Below are 9,432 nucleotides of genomic sequence, written 5' to 3' on the forward strand. Positions count from 1 at the left end.
CGGTTCAAGGCCAGCCTGAGCAAAAAGAGTTTGGGAGACTCCATCTCAATGGAAAAAAGCTGGCCATGATGGCGTGCACCTGGTGAGAGGCGTAAAACAGGAGGATTGCAGTCCAGACCAGCTTGGGCAAAAAGCAAGCCTCAATCTCCAAAATACTCAGAGCGAAAAGGGCTGGAGGGATGGCTGAAGAGGTACAGGGCCTGCCTAGCAAGCATGAGGCCCTGAATTCAAACCCCAGTACCATCAAAAAGATAAATATAAGCTGGTGTAAGGCACATGGGCATTCTCAAGATACTATTGTTTCAATTTCTTAAACAAATTTAAACTAAATTTATTAGTTTAATAGACTAAATAGTCTCTTTAAAAAATGTAGGAGTAAATACAAAGGACCTGCAATTGACAAAAACAACAACAAAAATCTGAAATAGAACAAAGCTAGACGACTGAATACTAGATTTCAAGACTTGCATTTGTAAGTGTACAGCACTCAGGATAATGTAACAATTGCATATGGATGGAAAAATAAGCAAACAGAATATAAAATAAGGAATCCAGAAATAAATTGACACTTACATGGTAACTGATTTTTGACAAAAAAGGTCAAAGTTCAGGGAAAAGGAAGTCTTTCCAGCAAATGCTGCTTAAACAATTGAATTTCCATGAGATGAACCATGAACTTTGACTCCTTCACCACCACACATAAAATCACTCACAGTCTGATGGGGACCTAAACATAAAAGTTAGAGATTCCAGCCGGGCACCAGTGGTTCACACCTGTAATCCTAGCTACTCAGGAGGCAGAGATCGGGAGGATTGAGGGATGAGGTCAGCCCAGGCAAATAGGTCACAAGATCCTATTTCAAAAATATCTAAAGGTATTTTACCTTTGTGACCTTTCTTCCCAAAACTGAAGTACTAGTCTAACTATAAGAAAAATAGGTTGGTGGAGTGGCTCAAGGTGTAGGCCCTGAGTTCAAACCCCAGTACCACAGAAAACAAAACAACAAAAAAAGTTAGAGACTCTAGAAGAAGATGGAATTTATTCATTATCGGGGTAAGCAAATAATTCTTAGACAGATACAGAAAGCAACAACCATAAACAATAAACCAGTTCTCCCTGTGTTGTCCAGGCTGCTCTCAAATTCCTGAGCTCAAGCAATCCTCCTGCCTCAGTGTCCCAAGGAGCAGGGACAACAGGTACACACCACTGAGCCCAGCCTAAAGTCAACAATCCTGCAAGTCAAAAAAAAAAAAAAAAAACCTCAAATTTTTCGTAAAGCATTGGTATGAAAATACATAAAAATAGATTCCATGTTATTAATTGAAAAGAAATTCGAAAGCGTGGTGAGACACTACACACCCACCATAATGGCTAAAATCAAAGGCTGCTGACATCAGGTGTGATCAAGGACATGGAACATCCAGAACTCAGAACTCATTGTTGGTAGGCATAAAATGGTACAACCACCTTGGAGAAAGGGCTGTCAAGTTTCTTGAAAAGTGAACATATGCCTACTCCTACCCTATTATCCTACATTATTTACTCCAAAGAAATGAAAAATAGCCATGAAACAATGTTTAAGAAATATACCTAGCAGCTTCATTACGATGGCCCCAAACTGGGGACAGTCTGTGTTCCTCGGGAAGTAATTACCTGTGGACGTCAGCTAAAGGCAAGCCCAGCTTGTAAGGTGCAATGGACTTAGCACTAGGGAGTGGGTTCCCAGTGCTTTGTCTACTAATGGTTCTTTCACCTCGTGGGACATGGGCTCTTTGGAGAAAAGACTGATTCTGGAGCTGGATTTGGGGAAGAATACATGTGTCTGGCACATCTTGTGCCAGGAATTGAGGAAGTACTTAAAGAACATTGAGAAAATGTGAACAGAACACAGAACCAGCTTGAAAGGGTTCCCACAGAGCAAGTTTGGGACAATTTAAGCTCAAATAAATAACAAGAGTACTGTGTTATAAACCATTGACTAAGAACCTCTGATTAGCCAGTTGTGGTGGCACATGCCTGTAACCCCAGCTATGAAGGAGAGTTCAAGAGGATGGTGGTTCAAAGCCAGCCTGGGCAAAAAATTAGCTATGCAGGAGGCATAAGTAAGAGGATCGTGGTACAGGCTGGACCAGGCAAAAAACAAGATACCCTACCTGAAAAATAGCTTAAAAAGATTGGGGGCATGACTCAACTGGTAGAGTACCTGCCCACGGTACTGAGTTCAAACCACAGTACTACCAGAAATTTAAAAAATGAAAAAAAACCTCTGAGTTCATAATGGTACAAAGTAAGTAGGGGAGAAGAGAAAGCTGTCAGCGTACAATGACAACTTAATAAATGTAGGAGAAAAAAACAGTCAGAAAATAGTGAAGGCTAAAAGAGTAAGTGACCATTTAACAAGAGCCAGAAGAACAGTTGAACAGTCATCTTACAAAGGAAAGACATGGTACTCCCTACTGATCACAGCACACACAGGAAGGAGGCGTCTATAAAAACACACAACCTGAATCTAATGAGAAAATAGCAGAAAAAACCCAAGTCAGAAACACAGTTTCTACTTTTGTTGGTTTTTTTATGTTTTATTTGTCTCTGTATTTCCTCATACAATTTTTACCATTACTGTATTTCACTTTATTTCTATGTTCCGTTGATCTTTTTTTCTCAGCTATTATGTTCAATCCTTGGTTTACTTTTTTTTCTTTATTTTTATTTATAGAAAAGCATATTCAAAATTATGACATTACTATCCTGGGTTTTGTTTGTTTGTTGGGGGTGGGGTGGGGTTTTTTGTTTGTTTTGTGTTTTAAGAACAAGGCTGGGAAAGACAAAGGTAGGCTAGAAACCAACAGTGCAACTAAAGGATCGTGAGGATACCTGATGACTCAACACAGCGCGTGGCCGAATGAACCCTGGACGCAAGGAGAGTGGCCACAGGCACATCGGTGGGGTATTGGCAAAATGTAAATATGGCCTAGGGACAGGATAATAGGGTGTATCAATGTCAACTTTCCCAATTTTGACATTTATTCTGGCTTATATATAAGGGGTTTTTTTTCTTTTTGGTGGTAGTGGTTGTACTGGGGTTTGAACTCAGGGTCTCACATTTGTTAAGCCAGTGCTCTCCATGTGAGCCACTCTGCCAGCCCTATGTAAGGGTATTTTTAATCTTAAGAAACACACATTGAAATTTTGCAGGAGAAAAGTACGTGGTGTCTCCAAGTCACTCTTGAATGTTTCGGGGGAAATGTGCACGTCTGCGTGCACACACACACACACACACACACACTTTTGGAAAGAGACAGAAAGAAAATAGCTAAGCAAATAGGGCAAAATGCAAATGAGATGAGTGTGGCTGGATGCTGGGGGCTCACGCCTGTAATCCCAGCTACTCAGGAGGCAGAGACCAGGGAGATCGCTGTTCAAAGCTAGCCTGGGCAAATAGTTTGCGAGATCCTATCTTGAAAGTACCCAACACAAAACAGGGCTGGTGGGGTGGCTCAAGTGGTAGAGTGCCTGCCTAGCAAGTGTGAAGTGTAAATAAATAATAAATAAAAAGAGGTGACTGTGGACCAAGGGTATACAGGAATTCCTTACTACTCTAACACCTTTTCTGTAGGTTTGATATAGCAACAAGAAATTACCAAAACACATGCATAATTATTATAATTATTCTCTATTTAATAAAGATATTCAGAGAATTGCACAGTCACAATATCGCTAAGAGCCAGACCTAGGACTTGAATTTAGATGGGGCAACACATCTTTCCAGTGTTGCTGTCCTGCACCATGAGACGAATCTATTGACAAATTTCCCCCTTGTGTCATGTCGCTGAACAATGAACCAAGGAATTGAGAAGCGGGCGGTGGTGACACTATTTTCTTAAGCTTTTATAGCATGAGTAGTTAGTTACCTGTCACTTATAACCTATTTGATATCTCGCTTGAGTACAAATGAACTGACATCTTATATATGGTATTTTAATTCAAAACTATACTTACAAGCACATGCGAGCCCACAGGAAGATGGGTGGAAAGCAGTATTTGCATAAAACAGGACAGTTTTGTAGCACCCTGCTATTGTTTGGATCTGGAATGTCCCCTCAAAGCCCCTGTGTTAAAGGTGTGTCCCCAGAGAGGCACTATTGGGAAGTGGTAAAACCTTTAAGGTTGGGCCCAATGGGAAGTTTTAGGTCATTGGTGTCCTCGAAGGGGATTATGAGTCCCTGGCCTCTTTCTCTCTCTCTTTTTGCCTTCTGGGCATAAAGTGAGTGGTTTTGCTTGCTATAGGCCTAAAACAATGAGGCTAAGCATCCATGGACTGGAACCTCTCAATCTGTGAGCCAAAATGAAATTTTTCTCCTCATAAGTTGATTATCTCAGGTGTTTTGTTACAGTAACACAAAGCTAACAGCGTCCTGTTCAACTTCCAAGCTACTTAGTGCTCCACCTGTCTCTATGAGGTTGATAATTATGCTTGAGTATATTCACTTAGGAAGACCCATTTCAGTTATGCCTCACCTACAGAGTGGAAATACATAACAGAAGCATTTGATTAACAAATTCAACTATGTGTAAATGTAAATGTGTATATATGCATGGATAGATAACGGAAAAAATTATCTTCTTATTCTAAATGCTACAGAAAAATACTTCTTCTGCCCTAGGCTAAGTCATGGGCTGAGCCCATGGTAACCTGAACGCATTACCAGTCCTCTGGCTGGGGTTCTTTTTGCTGTACCTGGATAGGAATTGTGGGTAGACAGGAAAAGCTCTCCCAGCACTAGCCATCCCAGGCTGTTGAGTGCCCCTTGTGCAGGGGCAGGACTGGTAGACCCAGAGGCTCAACGCTCCAAGCCCTAAGGGCTAAGGCCCCACTGCTCCAGGCTCTAGAAATCAGACTTATGGCTCTGGGCTTTCACCACCAGCGTCCCTGGCACTTGGTGGCTATCGTAATCCTTGGCTTCTAGCAGCAGTGGGTGGTGGCAGCAGACAGCAGCAAGTGGCAACAGGGCAGTTCCTTCTACTATTATTGTGTTTGTGCAGACCTTGAGTGCTGGGAGTGACCCTTAGCCCTACAGTGACAAGTGTGACAGCTCTCAGGCCTAGGGTGAGACCTTTGCTCTCTAGAACTCTTCTAGTGACCAGGGCCACAGTTTTTCATTTTCAGCTCTTCACAGCCTTCATGGTCTCCATCGCCTCTGCTCCCATTGTTTCTGCCCTGCCTACTCTCTGGAACTCTTCAGCTGCCCTCTGATCGCTACTGCCATTATGGGCTGCTGCCACCCTCACCACTGCTACCGCTTTGCTGCTGCTTCACCATTTTCTGTATCACCAGCTCAGCCCAGTCTACTAAAGATCTTTATCATTCATGTCTCCAGAGAAGCCTTTCATTGGACCTGACATTGCAACACCAAGGGCAGCACAGGAGGATGCCTCTCAGCTGACTCACAAAGTGAGCTGAACACCTGTTTAAATAGCCAGAAATGGGGCATGGCAAGGGTGTCTGCACCAATCATGGCACAGTCCCTCATGCAAATGAGGAAGCACACTTGCACCAATCACAGCAGTCCCTCCTGCAAATGGAGGACTGTGTTTGCCTCAGTCACAGGACTTCTGCTGGGCCACCAGGGGAAGTGCTCCCCCTCTGGCCTGGGTGGAAATGGCTACAGGGTCATCTAGAGTTCCCTAGGCCTTGTGGTGACAAAAAGTCAGGCACAGGCTGTTTGAACCAGTCATGTCTGGGACAGTGCCTCTAGAGCCAGAGTTGTGTTTGGGCAGTAAGCAGCTGTGGTTGCAGGGTGGCTTCCTCAAGCATCGATGGGACAGTCAGAGCAGCTGGTGCTGGTATGAGGCAGTCTGGCTGGCTGCATGTCCTTCCCTCAAGGCAGCTGGGACCCCAGGGAAGGGTCAATTCGGGAGTAAAGTCACTGACCCAACATCTTAGCACATTTAAAGGGGTGCCTACAATAAATTAACAGCAACTTAATCGAATTTAACAGTGCCTTAACTGTTGAGGCTTAACACCTGCCCTAGAGCCCCAGGGAGAGGTGGGTCCCTCTAATCTGCTTCAAATGTATTGCTCTTTTATTATTTTTTTTATATTACTTTACGTGCTCTCCCTAACGAGAGCCTGTCATAAGATGAGTATGAACGGCACTGACAGAAATCATACAGTTGCTAGTTTGGCCCCTGGGTGTTCCCCAGAGGCCATGTGTTGAAGGTTTCGTCCCCAGCCTGTGGTGCTGCTGGGAGGTGGTAGAACATTTGGGCCCAGTGGAAGGAAGTTAGGTCACTAGGGGCATCCCTTGAAAGAGATATTGGGAACTTGGCACCTTCTTTACTCTTCCTTCCAGCAGCCATAAGGTAAACAGACTTATTCTGTCACACACTTCTGTCCTGATACACTCTCTCATCACAGGCCCAAAGCAACAGGGTCAACCAACCATAGACTGAAACCATGAGCCAAAAATACACCTTTTCTCCTTCAGGTTGACTTATCTCAGGTATTTTGTGACAGTAATGAGAACCTGACTAATACAGTGGTCAAAATAAAGATGATAGGGCAAGTAGGTTTTGAATGGGAAAATAGTTCAGTTAAAAACCAATAAAGGGTATCTGTGGACAAAAATGAGGAAGAGTGAGTGGGTGAGCGTGTGGGAAGTTAGCAGACAGGTGGAGTAGAAGCAGTGGTTTAAACTTCCAGTAAGGAGAGAGCCTTAGTGACAGGCAACTTGAAGCTGTGAGCTTTGGACTGAAGCCTGGAACTGGAGGCTTCTGCGTCTGCCCTCTGCTGTGCCTAGGACTGACCCTTACAAAACCAGCCAAGACAAGGGGCTGGGGATGACTACATGGGTCACAGGATTTTTAGGGCAGTGGAAGTGCTGTGCGACACTGCAACAATGGATACATGTCATATATTTGTCAAACCCACAGAAGGTGCAACATCAAGGGAACCCCACTGTAAAGCTATGGACTTAGAGTGATTGTGACAGGTCATCATAGGTTCATCGGTTGTAACAGGTGTGCCGCTCTGGTGGGAAGCATTGGTCATGGGGAGGCTGTGTGTGTGGAGGCAGGGGGTAGATGGGAAATCTTTGTATCTTCCTCTCAATTTTGCTGTGAACCTAAAACTTCTCTTTAAAAAAAAAAAAAAACCTAAACAAACAATCAAACAAAAAAGTTAAGCCAACAGATGAAAGATCCACAAAAATGGAGAGAGAATGATGTAAGTGGACGGGAAGATGAGAATTCTCTAAATTAATCGAGAAAGTCAGTGTTACAAACTCAGTGACCTGGCTCCTCGTCCATCATTGGGGCACTCTGGACCAGGTCCCTGCTACTGTCCTTGGCCTTGTTTCTTTCTTTGGCAGTACTGGGGATTGAACTCAGGTCCTCACACTTGCTAGGCAAGTGCCCACCACTTGAGCAATGCCCTAGTTCCTGACCCTATTTCAATGGCCTGCTTGGATCCAGCTTTGTGCTCCGACAGTGCCCCCTACAGCCTGCTTTGCACATAGCAACCAGGGTGGTGCTAAGTCTGATCACGGCAGTTGTGTGCTCAAAACTGTCCACAGGGGTCTTGTTTCGCTTGGCTAGCAGCTAAGTCCTTAGCTCAGGCCACTGGGTCATATGCCCCTGAACTCCATCCCCTCAGCTCTGCCCTCCTCTCCCATCCCCCTCTGCTTAGCAAGGTCCCTCCAGGGGCCTTTGCACTATGTGCTCACTTCTTCAGTCTATATTGCTCTTCTCCATGACATCAGCCGAGCTCCCTCCTTGCACACTCCATGTCACCTCAGAGTCATATCGGCTCACCCTGAACAAAACAGCACCCTTCCCCCAGCCCCCATTCCCTGTACCCTGCCTTCATTTTCCCAACAGCACTGACCACCACTCAACAGATCACAGTCTGCCTAGCGGAAGCTAAGCCCCACAGGAGGGGCAGCTAGATTTGTGTTCCTTGAGACCTACTCGCAGATCTTACAACAGGGCTAATAGTTCCTATGCTGGCCTGGCATGTGTGTGCCACATTTGGAAACATTTATTGAGTGACTAGATAAATGAACAAATGCATGGGATACCAATAAAATTTGTAATAGAAATTTTCTAGAAATCAACTCGTTGGAGCCAGGTGTGGTGGTGCACACCTGTAATACTAGCATTTGGGAGGCTAGGGCAGAAGGATTGAGTTTGAGGCCAGCCTGGGCTATGTAGTGAGACCTGTCTCAAAAACAAATGAACCAAAGAAGTCAACCCATCAATTCTGAAAGAATCGATGCAAGAATAAAGGTGCACAGATAGCACAAAGACAATTATAAAAAGGAACAAGAGGAAGTACTCGCCCTACAGGATACGCAGTTGCAAAACCACAGTAAGTCAGATACTAACCTGGGAACACAGAGCACTGAACAGAACAGAGTCCACAGACAGACTGACTCAGCACAGGTGGGCGTGGGAGGGGATGGCAGAAAGAATCACAGATCCACCCAGAAGGGACAAATTCTTTTCTTTTGAGATGGGCTCTTGCTTTGTGGCCCAGGCTGGTCTCAAACTCCTGCACCCAAACAGTCCTCTCACCTCAGCCTCCTGAGTAGCTGGGACTACAGGAACACCCCACTGCACCCAGCTAGGAACAGATGTGTAATAACAGTAATGGGATAATTATTTCACCCACATGGAAAACAGCATAAAACTAGATTCTTGACAGGCATGGTGGCTCACACCTGTTATTCAGGAGTCAAAGACAGGAAGTATCATGGTTCAAAGTCAGCCCAGGCAAAAAATGCAAGACTCTACCTAATAAATAAAGCAAAAAAGGCTGGCAGAGTGGCTCAAATGGTAGAGTGCTTGCCTAGTAAACACGAGGCTCTAAGTTCAAACTCCACTACTGAAAAAAAAAAAAGAATTCTTACCTTATAGAATCATAATTACAAAGATTTGACATTTAAAAATTCTCCAAAATTATGAGAAAAAAAAGATATTATATGGCTTCGTGGTAGAGAAGACTTCCTAAGGACTCACACATACAAAAGGACAACAAAAGAACAAGATAGTTTGGGTTGACTTAAATATTCAAAACACTTAATATGAAAAAAATAAACAGACCTAAAAGACAAGTAACAAACTGGAAACTATTTGCAACGTGTACAAAAGAACAGTAAAATTCTTCCTGTAACTCGCTGAGGGAAAACCAAACAACCCAGCAGGCTGCTGACTCTACAGGGCTCTGGGCTGCGGGCCCTCTAGGATAAAAGCTTCCAGGAGCCGGTTTCTATACAAGATGTCCCAGTGTCCTTTCTTACGGTGGTAAGAAGTTTCCATTGAAAAGACTTTTTGAATATCACATTTGGTCACTTAAATATGCAGTGGGAACTACAAGTGGGTTTTTTTCTTTTTAAAGAAAAAGACTCTTCCCTGTGTCTGTGTTCCTACAG

This window comes from Castor canadensis, chromosome 6, assembly GCF_047511655.1.
Source record: "Castor canadensis chromosome 6, mCasCan1.hap1v2, whole genome shotgun sequence".
Classification (NCBI taxonomy): domain Eukaryota; kingdom Metazoa; phylum Chordata; class Mammalia; order Rodentia; family Castoridae; genus Castor; species Castor canadensis.